Consider the following 15706-nt stretch of genomic DNA (forward strand, 5'->3'; position numbering starts at 1 on the left):
GCAAATTACTTATTCTATCAAGAATTTAGTGCTTGAAGATCAGAAAAAAGAAAGAAAGGATCGGTAGATAAACTGTTTTGCGCACGGAAAAGAAAAATTCAAAGTAATTCGTAATTTTGGAAAATGAATTGTGTCATCACTTTTCTTTTATATCGATAGGATGTTCAGTAGTTTTTTGACATTCGATTATTTCCCATATGATATCACGCTTGCCTCTTAAACACTGATAATATTATGCTCCTGAGAATGGCTTCAAGAGAATGCGCAAGTGTGTTGATTTGAATTCAGACCTAAGTAAGAAAGATGAATACGCCTACTATCCCTGCAGTTCTCAGGATTTAAAATAATTTTATTGTTAGCCAAAGAAAAAAAATGTCATAAAAATAGTTGATGCTGATAGGAGTGTCGTCGGATGCGAGGTAGAAAGGGGCATCTGACTTGCCAACCCTCTTTAACAAAATTTTAAGAACAATGACTCGGATGCCGGGGAAAGAAGGGCGACGTACTAGCTTTATTCCACGCATCCTTCTCTTATGTTTAAAGCACTCTATATACTTCATACCATAGAATATAAACACAGAACAGGAGCATCCGATCATGTCCGATGATAAAGGTTAAAAGCACGTAGATATGAGAATTTGTCAGGCTATTTGAGTGCATTTGTTTCAAGTATGAGATTAAACTTACTAGGGTTCGCAAAAATAGATTAGAGATTATGTGCAAAAGATAAATGATAGAATCGAAAAACTTTGCTCGAATAAAAATTAAAATTGTTTCATCTACCTATATCGCAATGCCCATGCAAACGACGGGATCGCTTGTTAATGACAACATAGAAAATGGAAATTCATCTAGAATCTTAGCTCAAGAGATTATTTGACAAATTATGTATCTAAGCGCTTCGATTGATAACTCTCAAATGCTCATGTGCTCTGGATGTATGCAAGTCTAATGCATCACGATCTTTTCCGAAAGCCGAAAGCCAATAACAGAAGCAAAAGTACTCGTCACCTCCTTTACCAATAATACGGTTTACTGAAACAAAGCTGATCTCAGTAGCAAATTGAACCATGCCAAAAATAATTTAAATGGGGAGAAATTAAATTAGTGACAATACTAAATCATTTTCGGCATAATCAACGTTTAGTTAAGCTATGTCGCCTACCGAGAATTCTCACCCGGAACCACAACTCCCTTCCCAAAAAAGCTCTGCGAGAACAACAGGAAACCGAGGATCACGCCACTGCTCGGCCCATGTCCGCCCTCGTGATGCGGAGGACTGACCCCGGCAACGCGGCTCCGGCAGAGAGGACATGTGGAGCGGCGCTTGAACCATACGTCGATGCACTCAGCGTGGAAGCAGTGGCCGCATCCCTGCAAATTCCGGTAGCGCTCACCGGCGGCGACTTCATGCAGACATACCGTGCAGTACGGAGGAGCTTGATGTCCCCGGCAAAGAGTGAGAGCCGGAGGGTACTGGCTCCATCGGAACGTGCTGGCGCAGAGACGGACGAGGAAGACGATGACAGTCACGACGGCTGATGCGGCTTTGTCAAGAACCGTCCTCGCTGTAGCATTGAGCTTGGGAATGCTCGCCATGTAAACTCTCTCTCTCTCTCTCTCTCTCTCTCTCTCTCTCTCTAACTTTAAGGGGATTAGGTTGGCGTTTTCTATGCTTGCAAGCGTATATAGTGGATTCCTCTCAACGCACTCTACTCTTTGGATGACGAAAATATACAGCTAAATCTCAACAACACCATGGACCATTTTGACGTGTAGTCATGAGCAATTATTATAAGTGTGTTTGTTTTACATAATAAATTAAATCTAGACCATTAAATATAATGAGTTTTATCACATCTAACAGTCGAGATTAAATTTAATATGTGTACCTGATTCATGAAATATTTTCTCGTTAAGTCATAAATCCATTAGCCTTTCTTTTGTTTTTTCCCCATTTTCACAATGGCTTCAAAGGCTTAATTGGACAAGCGATACCATGCTAGCAAGTGAGATGGTACAAACTTTATGTTTGTCATAATTTACCAATTTGTGATTTTTTGTGATATTAATTTAATTTAATGGAAATTAAAAAAGAGCAATTTTTTTTTTTACAAATGTGCCATTTTTTAGGGTTTTGGTGGTAAAAAATTAATCTGGACTAAATTTATTATAAATGTACCAGTTTGGATTTTTGTGGTCAAAAGATTAATTTGAGGTATATTTGTCACAAGGATATCAATTTAGGATTTTTTTTATTGCATTAACCCTTTTTTGTTTGGGCTGTGGTTGATATTCTCTTGATATTTGATGAATTACCAAATAGTAGGGAGCTATCCAACTTACAGTGACATTAAACAAAATGATGATCAAGAAGAAAGGATTTGAGAATCTGGATCTTCATAATGCATTGAATTCTCTACACCTTCCTTTCCCCTGTTGTATTTCCCTCTCTTTCTCACTCAAGCCAATAAGCTGAGAATGTATGACCTGAATGTATATGGATGTACATATTTCCATTGTTGTTCCTAATTTACGGGAAGTTACCTGAATAGGCTGGCTTTCATTGTCCGAAACACAGAACGTGGCAGACTTGCTAACAGAACCTTCTAGTATTATACTATTAGGAACTTAGAAGTAAAGTCATTCGCAATGCGAAGTCATGCAAGAAAAGCCCTTAATTGAAATTTTTCTTCGCACAGATGAATGATGGTGACATGTGTGCACTTAGATATTCCTACCATGATAGTGCATACATATGATACTCAAGAAGGGTGCTTGCTAAATGAGACCTTTCTTCTGACAGCATCTGCAATAAAACTCCGTAAAAATTTCTGTGCATGACAAAATCCCCTATCTACTTCCTCCTGGCAGCAATCTATCGTTGTCTGCGCTTTCCGTATTTTAGATTCCTTTTTTTTTTGGTAAAGGTAAGATAAATAATAAGAAAAGCCAAATGTACAAAAGATCTCGTCACCAGAACTTGCACTCCAAATGTAGTAACAAAAGAAGTGGAAGGGTGACGAGATGCAAAAAGCCGAGAGCGGCACAACAACTACAACAACAAGGCCAAACTAAGCACGACTAGCTCGACCAGCTATCAAGCGAAGACAAAAAACAAAGAGGAGGCCATCGTCTGATCTAGGACCTAAGGGTCCCCATTGAAAATAATCGGGTCTAGACTCCAACTTCTCTGCAGCCTTCTTTTCTGAAATTGTCTTCAACGTTCTGAAGGTGATAGCCTTGTCGCGAACCACTTTAAAGAGGTGGTTTTAATGGCCGGAATAGAGAGAGGCTGGTCTCTAAAGATGATGGCATTCCTATTTTTCCAAATGATATGACACAGCGCGCCAAATGAAAAACGGGCTATGCACTTATAGAAATCTTTCCCCATCAAATAGGTAGTTGCCCATCTGAAATTCTCCCCCCAACCTCTGTTGCGCCGGGGTAAATTGCATCGGACGCCCAAAAGAAGGCAACACTAGCCGTGACACAGCGGTCAAAAAACAAGTGGTCAAGAGAGTCGGGCACATTCTTGCAAAATGCACAGGTAGCATTTCCAATAATACCATAGGCCAAAAGTAGATCCTGGGTTGGAAGCCTACGTCTGGCCATGAGCCAAAGATTGAGCTGATATCGAGGCACTATGGCGTTGTCCCATACAAAGGAGTACCAGTGGACCCGTGTCTTCTTCTTCCTGATGAAGTTCCACGCCGATGCCATAGTGAATTGGCCCGAAGAGCTTCCTCGCCAACAGCAACGATCCGGGTCATTCGTCAGGGTCGGAAGAGGTTGCCCCCACGATTGAAGCACCAATCTAAGAGCTTGGCCAGCATCTGAGAAGAGGTCAGCAACACAAGCTTGTCTAGAGAGCCCTGAGCTATAGATAAGAGAGTCTGAAAAGAACAGGTTCAAGGGCCCTCTAGGATGCCAGTTGTCAAACCACAGAGAGGTTGTTTGGCCATCGCCAATTTTCTAGACGAAGGCCATCCTAAAATTCCTTCTTAGGGTCAACAAGCTCTTCCAGGCCCAGGAGCCAGAAGTTGGCTTCCTAGCAACCCAAAAATTCTTGTTTTTTAAGAACGTGGAATGGACCCATCTACACCATAGCGCTTCCTTGTCGGAGAACAAGATCCAAATATGCTTTAGCATGTAGGCTTTATTGCAATCTTGGAGCCTCCTAACACCTAGCCCTCCTTCATCCTTTGGAAGGCAAACGTCATCCCAGGCTACCTTCGCACCACCCCTGCCTAGGTCCGGACCTTTCCATAGGAATTGTCTAAATATTTTCTCTATCTATTCTATCACAGCTGAAGGTAAGACAAAGACACTAGCCCAGTAGGCTTGTATAGCATGAAGAACTGACCTGATAAGCTGAAGCCGACCAGCAATAGAGAGGAAACGGTGAGTCCAAGACTGAACCCTTGCAGTGATGCGATTGACCAGGGTACAACAGTCTGCTTTATTGATTCTCGAAGTGATAATGGGAACCCCCAGGTACCGAACTGGCAGGCTTCCTTCTCGAAAGCCCAACTCCAATAGAATATTATTCCTTAGGGAAGGATTGCCACCCGCCAAGAAAATTTCACTCTTGCACGAGTTAGGACGAAGGCCACTCCAGGAGGAAAATATGTTTAGAGCTTCCTTAAGGAGAGTTACCGAAGGAAGGTGCGCCTCACAAAAAAGGAAGACATCATCTGCAAAGAATAGATGTGAAAGACCCACTGCCCTGCACCTCCAAAAGAATTTGAAATCAGGTCTCGAGGATTGCTTAAGAATGATCCCTGAGAGCACTTCCATGACCATAGTGAAAAGGTAAGGCGAGATGGGATCCCCTTGGCGAAGACCTCGACCGCTCGCAAAAAAACCCGTGGAGCTCTCCATTCAAAGCAATTGAGAATTTAGGAGTGCGAACACACGTCATAATTAGGCTAGTGACGAGTGAGGAAAGCCAAAGGCTAGCATCACATTCTCAAGGAAGCTCCAATCCACCGTATCATATGCTTTCTGAAGTCCACCTTTATCGCACATTTAGGTAGATAAGGCTGAAGGTGAAAGCTAGAGAATAGCTCTAGGCCGGTAATATATTGTCCCTAATTCGTCTACCTTTTATAAAAGCATGCGAAAAGGGCCTATCATGTTCTTCAAAGCTAGGGCCACCCGATTAGCTAGCACCTTTGTAATACACTTGTAGATAGTGTTACAACGGGCGATAGGTCTATAATCCTCCACGAAGTGGCGTTGAGCACTTTCGGAACCATTACCAAGATGGTATTGTTAACCTCCCTCAAGAGTTTTCCGGAGTTAAAGAAGTCCAACACTGCGTCGTTACTAAGGGACCTACCGTGTCCCGTTTTCTTTGAAAAACTCCGCTTTGTGAAACCATCGCCCGGGAGCCTTTTCTTGGGCAAAGAGAAGATAGTGTTCCGGATCTCTATCTCTCATGCTCGGTTGAGCAAGAAGAGCAGCCTGATCAATCGAAAGTGGATGTTGGATAACCTCTCTCAAGTCCTCTAACGAAGGTCTAATAATCTCCTCTTGTGGCATCAAGAGGTCCTCAAAGAACTCTACAAACCTTCGTTGCACCGGTGTGGCTCCGTCGCATATGTTCCCCGAAGAGTCGAGGACGGATAGGACTCTGTTCCTCAACTGTCTTTTGTTGACATATTGATGGAAGAATTTGGTATTTCGGTCTCCCTCCTTGAGCCATCTAACCTGGACTTTTTCTGTAGAAGGACTCTTCCGAGGAGCGCAGCTCTGCAAAGATACATCTTTGGCTTTTCTCCACTTCAGCAAGGTCGGTAGAAAAGGGATTTAGTTGTAATTCTGCTTGGGTGGCCTCCATCATCTTCCGCGCATCAAGAGTTCTAGCGGATATATTAGAGAAGGAATCTCGTTGAGTTGCTTAAGCCGACATTTGAGAGCCTTGAGTTTAGAGACAAGCTTGTACATAGGGAAACCATTCCCCGGCTCATTCCACACTTGTGAGACAATTTCTTTGAACTCCGGGTGCTTCATCCAGTCGAAGAACTTGAAGGGCTTCCTTGTATGAGTCGGATTAAGAATCTTCACCACCATAGGCGAGTGGTCTGAGATTCCAGGAGGAAGGAAGGAGGCTTCAGAGTAAGATAGATCCAAGCTCCACTTTGCATTCACTAGAACCCTGTCAATCTTCCTTGCTTTCCTAGTATGCCCTGAAGACGTAGTCCAAGTGTATCTAAACCCAACGAACCTCAAGTCTTCTAGCTCAGCTTGCTCCAAGCACTGTCCAAACTCATTGAAACAAGGGAGCCAATCTTCGGAGCCACCGACCCGGTCCGATGGATCCTTAATAGCATTGAAGTCCCCCAAGACAAGCCAAGGAGTGTCTCGGAGATGGGTGCTTTTCATGATGATGTCTTCCCACAGCGGTCTCCTCAGCGAAAAGGAGTGATCTCCATAAACAAAAGAAACACAACAAGCCACCCCAGAGTCTAGGGTCTCAAGGTTCCCATGAATTGCCTGCTTGGAAAGAGAGAAGGTTTCAAACTTGACTCTCATGGGGTCCCATCCGACCCAAATTCTACCCACAGGGAAGAAGTCATAGTTTGCGGTCCAACACCAACCTCTCAATAGAGCTTCGGAAATGGAGTTAAAGCGATCTGTGGCACCTTAGTTTCCACCAAACCAACACGGCACAAGTGGTTCGAAGTAATAAAATTACGAATCTCCGCTTGTCTAGTCGAATCAACCATACCTCTAATATTCCAGCAACCTATATACATATGTACAAAAGAGGAAACGAGGAAGGGTTACCTCCTTTTCGGAGGCTTGCGACGGCTGCGAGAGGGAGCCGCTCGAGCCGCGGCGGAGGAGGTGGGTCGGGGAGGAAGCACGAGCGGCTTGTCACAGGTGTTCTCCTCCATGTTTTTCGTTGGAGGAGCCTTCGGCGATAGATCTGGAGGGGCCTTCGGTGATTGACAAGGCGAGAGAAGATCTTCATTTGAGCTAAGGTGGTTGAGACTCATTCAATTCCGCTCCACTCCCTAAGCACGCATCCGGATGGCTAATGGGATCTTCCTCCATTGTCGAGGTGTGGTCATCCACACTAATTAGTGCTTGAAACCCACTCTGAGCCCTCCGGGTGGAGGTTGATGGCAAGCTTTTAAGAGCTGCTTCTGACTGCTTGAAAGGTGGTTCCTCTTCTCCAGAGCTTGCTGGATGGTCTAAATATGTCTCCTTGGGAGGGGGAGATTTGTTCTTCTTTCCCTTGACTTGTTTCCATCCAAAATCAGCCTCATTCAGGTCTACCACCAGCATTGGTGAAGTCTCAGAGGGGCGGGCCTCCCGGGTGGGGGGGGGAATGGTCTGAACTTGTTTCGGCCTTGCACCGCCTTCCGCCCATTCAAAGAGGTTGCACAATTGTGCCCAAAGGAGCCACACTTCAAGCATTCCGCTGGCTTCCACTCGTACTCAATGGCAATCGACCGAACAACTCCGTTTAGTCTTACCCTGGTCAAGTAGAACCTTGGCTTGTTTACTTGAATCTCCACACACACTCTTGCAAAAGAGATCCTTTGAGATTGCTCCGTGCGTTGATCAACAAATAACGGCTTGCCAATGGTGCTCGCGATGGCGCTAATTGCCGGGCTGTCCATAGGTCAAGAGGTAGGTTTTTCAAGCGAATCCACACTGGCACCGAGGTTTGCTTCTCCCTCTTCAACTCTAGGAGCGGCTTCCATTGTTGCAAAACAAGTGCAACCCTTGCAACCGTTATATGACCTTCTTCCAAAATCTTCCTTCTGAACTCGGGGTCAGGGATGCGGAAGAAAAGAAACCACTGGTCATCGGCAAAAACCTCAACAAGCTTCGGTCCCCAACATAGCTTGAGCGAGTTCTCCATGAGCTGGAACGGCAAACTCTTCCCTATATAATATCCAACCGACACTCATGCCATTTGGGATCCACCGCATCTAACACTTCTTCAGGAAGATCCACCACCGGGACATCATCCTCAAACGAGGGAGGAACAAAGGTAAGGTCATACCCTTTCGCTGCAAGTTTCGCAACATTCGCCCATGTCCGGACAGCCGGGCGTCTGGTTTCTTCGCTTGTTTTGCGAGGCTTGAGGCCGTTTGGAAGCCGACCTTGCTCTACTTCGTCCTCTCGAGCGCCTATCCACCGCTTTGTAGCTTTGGGGCCACGGTTTGAGGTCTCGCTAGTGCGGGAGCCTTGCCCGTGTGCATGGAGGCCGGGCCTCCTTGTCTCGATTGAGGAGGCTAGACGTCCTCTCCGATTCATCCCTCAATTGTGCCGTATTACTCGGCTCACCACCCACAGCCATTGGAGCAGCCATAACACTACCCAACCAGCTAAACCCAGTCCTCTACACATCAGCCATCTAGAGAGTAAGAGACTAACCGTTCGGACGCCTCGCACCTCTCGGGTTGGCTGGACGCAGCAAGGACGGGGCAGGGAGGAGGACCAACAGACCGCTCAGGAGCAAGGCGGCTTACCTGATGCCCTCTTCCCGCTTCAATCAGGTCCGGGACGCACCAGCTCTGCTCCTCAAGGGCCGAGCAACGCAGCAACTCGGTGCAGGGCGCGGCACAGCAGGGGCGGAGCAAGGGAGCGCCAGCAACTGTTCAAGAGCAGGAGCGGCACGGCAGGTCCGAACAGGGGAACTCCAGCACCCGTTCAAGACGAACAGGGGAGCTCCAGCACTCGTTCAAGAATGAGCCGCAGCACAGCGTCGAGCACCAGCAGCAGTTCGGTGCAGGGCACGGCACAGCAGAGGAGCACCAGCAACCGTTCAATGAGCCGAGGGAAGCTTACCTAACGTTGTTGGGGCGCTGCGAAGCACGGACCAGAGCCGCACCGATCCGCACCTCCAAGGGCCGGCGGCGCAGCGAAGGCGATTTCCGAAGCTCGATCTCGCCGCGGGGATGGAGAGAGTCTAATCCGTTCGGTGAGGAGCGAGGGCCTTCCCAGAGGAGCTGAACCCCCAATTTTCACGCCAATCGGAGGTCTGGATCGGCCGGATCGAGCAGCTGACGCCGGCGAGCTACAGTTCAAAACCCCAGAGGAAGAGAGGCGATGAACAGTACCCGTGCGAGCATTTTGGCTTTAACAGTTAACATATTTTTTTTTAGATTCCTTTGTTAGAGGTCTAACGTGAAATCTGTCATTCTCTACATGATGCAGCATGTTTAGGCCTTTTTGTTTCATCTATAACCGGCAATATGAAAGCAATATTCATTGATTTCACTCCTTAGTTTGTTTCCTTCTCTCTTCATTAAAAATATAGCGTGAGCGTTCTGCTGTAACCGTGAATGGAATATTAAGGGTCCCTATCTTTGTACGGTTTATTATATCACTATTTTGTACCTGGCTTCTACTAAGTATATGCAGTTGATTGCTCTGCATTTGTTCTGCTGTTACATTTATTCATGTTGTTGCATGAGTAGTTGGGCCTAGTGGCACGACCCAGCTTCTGTAGACTGGAAAGTTAGACACACTCTACACTGGCCAAATTTAAAGAGAAGAAACACTAGAATAATTAGAAGAATCTTCTATAGGAGGGAGTTCTCTTTGTGATCCGTTTCTGTGTGTGTGCAGTTTTTTAGAATAAAATACAAATCATCGAGCTCCTATCTGAGATGCAGGCTAAAGATTTAAATCTTGCCAAATCATCAGCTGAAGAGGTCGGTGTCAAGTGCCCAATGACATTCCAAGCACAAGACATGTAAGTACTTTGCCCATTTGTGCTGATTCTCAGAATTTCATTGTTCTTGACTTCATTTCACCATTTCCTCCTTTAAAAAGATGTTAAGATGAGTACTTTTATCGGGCATGGTTGGACTCGCTTCATTTTATTTTATCTCATTAAAATTTAACTACGGTGTTAAAGTAAGCAGCCTAACATACAGATTAACAAGTTGACAAGTCTTTGAGATGACAAATTTCACCATTGCCAGAAAATAATGAAGAGGAAAGCATTCTCATGTTGTGTCTCAAGGCAAACATTGATTCTTAGGATTGTTTTTCAAAACAACTGCAAAATTGTATAATTTTCTATATGTTTGATTACTATTGTTCGTGATGATTATTTTCAGATAAAATACTGTTTTCTCAATATGACTTGTTTCTCTAGATACTCGGGGCTATGCAAAGATGGACACGAAAGCAAGGACTTTTCTTGCGTTTTCCGCCACTATTATTCCGGTATCGATGAGCATAAGGGTAATTAGTGAAGACTCCTAATTACAATATCAATGCTCAAAATGCTGAGAGCCTGAGACTTTTTATTTTGTCTTTTAGCATCTACAGGGTTTTTCAGACTGTTAGCTTTCAGCTTGATGATTCAAACATGTATGCCCAAGAAGGCTTTCCTTTTTTCTACACTTTTTCTGTTTGTTCCAGTATAAATCGGCAAAGTTTTTATGTACTATAGTCTCCTTAAGCAGTTTCACATTATCGTCCAATGGTTTTGGCCTTTGTTTATTCAAAAGCACCTGGCAGTTCAGTAATATTGGAGCCCTCTTTGTGACCGATAGTTGACGGGACTTTAAAGCTGATTTGCTTCTGTGTATCAAACTTGTGGCTTCATTCTGGTCACTCTCTTTAAATTTTATCAAACCTTAAATTTCTCTCGAGTTCATTTGCAGATGTGAACATGATAAAAATTTATTATGCTTGACAGTTCAATCACATTGCAGACGTGCCTTAAAAGGAATGATACGTCCATTGATTTAAATGCATTTCTTCTGTAGATCTCAATGCAGTTCACAGGAACATTGCAATCTGGGTAGAACTCTCACTACATTGATAGACTTGTATATAGAATAAGAAAAGTTTCTAGAGCTATCCTCCTTTCCTTCTTCTCTAAAGGTTAAAAGGTAGTGTTATTCTTGATGAACTTTGGCCCCTGAGGAATGTGCTGCGCCGTAGTTATTTCTTTTGGCAGAATGCTTACACCTTAATTTAGAAAGCTTGAGCATTTGAAATCTTTAAAATGTTATTCAGTCTGAATTTATCAAACAGACAAAAACTAACCTATTGTTTCCTTTTCCAGTCCCTTCCCTTGTAGTTCTCGTCAATTCTTTCCAACTGATCAAACGATCTCTTTAGCACTGCATTAAACACAACCAATAACGGACGTTATTTGTATTGTGATAGCCACAATTGTATCTCGTCGTAGCATGTGCTTTAATTATTTCTACTTGCAACTGATTTTCATTTGAAAGTGTAACACGAGCTGCAAAGAAGAATCTATGTAAAATCGTGTAAGAAATAACAATAAGGTAAAAAAAAGTTTATGAAATTTGACCAATCATATTCAAATGAATATAAACTCAAAAGAGAATTCAAGATAAAAAAAAAAAAAAAAGTTTGGAATTATAGCCAATTGATTGAAACTAGAATTGGACTGAATTGGTTGATTTTGGGTGCTTTCCATTGGACCAGTCTGATTCTTGATTCTTAAGGTAATAAAAAAATCACCATGTATCCCTTCCACTCACTCTGACTTGTTGTCTTATTGAGTACAAGTTTTGTGATACCGGATCTTTTATAATTATTGGTTAAAGTTCAATATATTATTACATTTTACCAAATATATATATCACCATGTACCATTATGAATTTGGACATTAACAGAAAGATCTATCAGGCTGTTAATTTAGCTGATAACATACTGAGCCTAATAACCCAACTATTTTTTCCATCAATTCTCGGAACTCTGAAAACTAGGGAATTTCGATCTCTCTATCAAAGAGATGGATCTTCCACTCAGATTACACAGAAAAACAACCGACTAGGTCAATCGCCATTTCACACACTGATAAATTCAAATTAACTTTGCCTTCGGTCTCTTCACTCTTCCCTGCGAGAATTCTTTGAAACGCAATATCGGAGCAAACGCACGGTTGAATAGCGCACTTTCCTACTTCAATAATGCTAGGCCCTCAGAAGAAAGGCCTTTCGGTGGGCCCACATCCTACAGAGCAATGCCACACCCTTGTCTTTTTTACTCCCTAAATGGGCTGAAAAATAGGCCCATCTACTGGGCTCATGCGGTCCATCACGACTCATTTGTCATTCCTGCGCGTTAATATTTCAAAAAAATTTGTTTAATCATGTAAATGAAATGGCGCAACTTATATAGAGGCAACGAGAGAAAATTGACTACATAAACCTGATGAGCATATTTTATTTTTTAATCATTTTTACAAGGTGCCCTATCAAAAATTTAGCCACCATATATATATACACACACACACAAAAATCTTGCTCAATGAAATGAATTTCAGTCGAAAACTTTAACATATGATGCCTGTTCCAATTCCAATTTAATGCGTTCTCTGTCACCGTCCAATCATCAATCCACTCCGTCCAATCCCTAGGTTCTCTCTCATATTACATACACAAATCTTTGACTAGCGTTTTGATTTGGCTGTCATCTCAAGGTCAATGCCAATGACGGTGATGGTGCGGGAGATGTGGAGGACATAAACCCTTATTCAAACGAGATCTTCTGATCAGTTATCTTCCCAAATCTCATTGCAACTGCTGTGCCAGGGCTTCTCGAAACTCAAGGCTTACTGTAGATGTAAGTTTAGGACTCGTAATGGTAATGGACAAGCAATTGTTAGATTAAGTTTTCCTTATTCCATTGGGTTAAAGTCGGATTTTGAACCGGCCTAGCTTATGTTATATTATGTGTGGAGAATAATTTCAGCTTGAAGCGAAATTTGGAACGGTCGGTGCTTCTTTCTTGACAAGTTTTGATTTTGAAAAATTCAAACATATAAGCTTCTAAAGGAATTTTTAGTCGAACCTTTTATGCTCGAATTCTGCAACTGCTGGTAATATATGACCGTCGATAAGCTCAAGAGCACTCCGTTTGGAGTACCCTTTGACTTAGTTTGAATGATTGAGATGACATGCTTTCCAATGCTTCGCCGATGTTAAGAATGTTGCTTCTTTTCAGTTGTGCCATTTTTGAGTTATAAATTGCACTACTCTTTGGAGCATGTTTGACCAGAGTAATTTGAGTCAAGATCTCTTATAAATTGCACTACTCTTTGGAGCATGTTTGACCCAGAGTAATTTGAGTCAAGATCTCTCTCTCTCTCTCTCTCTCAACCATGAGAACGATCTTTGGCACAAAAAGCTTGGCGATATCAGAATGAACCAAACATATGAGGAAAATGTTTACATCAAAAACCAAAGTTTTATGCTACTTCAGTAATCTAGAAAAGCACATTAACTTTCTGTCAACTAATTTTTTTCCCCAGATGTTTCACAAGAAGGAAAAGAAAAAACAACATGGCTAAAATCCAATTGTACCTTTGAGTCATAGAAACTCAACAGCCGCTCTTCACCGGAGTTAAACCACATTAATGCCGAGCATCTTGCGGTGAAGAGTGGGTTTTGATTTCCAGCTTCTTTCCACAGCTCATTGAAAATTGAAAAGAAGTTAACAAATTAATACTAGCTTGTGCATAATCAGCTATCAAGCACCATTGAGTAGAAATGGTGAATTCATTGAGGCACAAACATGAGGATTCAGTACCTAATCACCAGAAGTAAGACCATCAGAAGCACGAGTGACAACTGCAAAAGCTCATTCTTGAAGCCTGCTGCAGTGACCATAGGCCCATCAAGTGAGACCATGTGTTTCTATAATATAGGGCAGAGAATCAGAGATTGAGTGCAGATCTGGAATGAATTGGCTCAGCTAGCATGAACATGCACAGAGACAAATGAAGGCAAGAATTGCTGTCATTGCAACTTCTCCATTATGTTCTGTTAGTTAAAGCAACTATTCACCAATGGTAACCCTACCCCAGTAACTTGATATGTGGCCCCACTTGTTATGGTGAAACAGAGGATATTAATTACTACCGATAAAACAGGAGAGAAATGCTTCTATGTTCTTGTTGATGAGTACTAGTTGATTTAGGATTCCAAGATAAGCATGGACAGTAATAAAAGAAAGATGCTATGAATCGTATAGGACGACCATTCCCAAGGCAGAATGCAGAAACTTCGTCTCTATTTTTGTGCGACAAACCTGCAAGCCACCCTTAGTGAATATACGGGTGATACATGAGGGTGCTCAAGATTTTCTCACCCTTGCAGAAATTTCCAAAGACACTACCATTCTCATTTATGGACGCCATAGAGAAACTAGAGTGATCTGTCATTTGATGGGACTCGTGGACCTAGTCCAGTATCGTGAAAATCTATTTGCAGCAAAAATAGTTAGTGCAACATGAAATATCCGAGATGCGTTCATAATTAGACAGCCATCCATCGTGTGGAAAAAAAGAGTGCACATAAACTAAAGAGACCATCACTTGTATGTGGGAGTACCCCTCTTACTCAACTGTAGTTATACCTCCTATCATGTTACAGCATAAGAACCACCTTTTCCCTGGCTACACAGTAGTGCTACCAAGCTGTAAAGTTGCATTCTGGACATAGCAGATGACATTATGCTTCCTAGACCCTCAAGACCATTATCTGATGCTTTTTTATCGCGATGTCCATTTTGAGATTTGAGCTTTGGTGAGAAGCTTAAATCGTCACCGTCGTCTTCCTCTCACCGTTCATGATAAGAGGACCACTTTCTTAACTTCTTTCTGCAAGGTGACCCAGATATACCAAAACTATCTTCACCAGGATCACTTATGTTCCCAGGAGCACTAGGCTCTGCGTCCTTCTCATCAAATAAAAGCAACCTATTACTGTTGTTTGATCGTGAATTTAGAATTCCTTCACTTGGAGATTTCATTATAGAAGGAATAGCAGATACCCACACACCATACCTGCCCGTGGTATCAACGACAGCCAAGGCATTGCCAATGGGCTTTTATGACACGCAACATATCCTATCATCAAATTTCTGGCTGTCAATGTCCTGCTTCTAATCAAACATCCCAAATTAAAACCTGCCTATCCAAACAAGATGTTGCCATGTGTTTACCATTAGGTGACCATGACAAGTAACATATAGATTGCGAATGATCATCTCACAAAGAAAATATTTGCCAGCTGTGTCTCTGTCGCACATTACCACATCATTCTTTAGATCAGGGACAGCTAAAGCTTATCCCTCAACAGTAATGTCAAAATGCAAGGTAAGAATGCATCTGCAACACGGCAAGCATGACTTCTACCCTAAATCGCTATCCCAAAATAAACAAAAAAGAAGCACTTCCACAGTGTGTGCGATCGAACACAATTCCCATTATTCACTCATGCAAAAGATGCAAACGATGCATTTGAACAACCCGCTTTTCATATGCAATACGTCAAAACCAATCGAAGTGGCCTGAACATTAAACGAAACAGAAACAAGCTTCAAGAAACCTATTCCTCGCACCCGCTCAGTTGACGATGCATCTTCTCCGAATCATCCGTAAGCTCCGGAACGTCGGGCCCTTTGACAAATTGTACTTAATAACACAAATTGATTCACGTAAGGAAGGGGATACTTAATTGTCGTTAAGTCATAAAGTGTCGATGACTATTAGAATTCGGCCAATTATCTTGCTAAAAATACCTCGAGATAATAAATTCGTGTGTGATGAGAAATTAATAGTATCCGGTGATCAAGCTTTAGTTTATTTCCTCAAACAACTATTCGATATTCTTATTATTATCATTATCATGGGGACTTAAATTTGTGAACACTTGCTTAAATTCTCACCATTTATCT

At 42.7% G+C, this 15706-nt stretch overlaps 1 long non-coding RNA gene across 1 annotated transcript; it reads right to left on the bottom strand.

Annotated features, from left to right (window-relative positions):
• Positions 1-13154: 13154 nt before the first annotated feature.
• LOC104441321 lies at positions 13155-15428 on the bottom strand. The gene is made up of 2 exons (XR_724900.3): positions 13556-15428; positions 13155-13424 (listed from the first exon to the last, which is right to left on the bottom strand). It is a non-coding gene; the product is annotated as an uncharacterized LOC104441321 (long non-coding RNA).
• Between the last annotated feature and the right edge of the window lie 278 nt (positions 15429-15706).

The sequence above is a fragment of the Eucalyptus grandis genome, chromosome 4 (assembly GCF_016545825.1).
Source record: "Eucalyptus grandis isolate ANBG69807.140 chromosome 4, ASM1654582v1, whole genome shotgun sequence".
Classification (NCBI taxonomy): domain Eukaryota; kingdom Viridiplantae; phylum Streptophyta; class Magnoliopsida; order Myrtales; family Myrtaceae; genus Eucalyptus; species Eucalyptus grandis.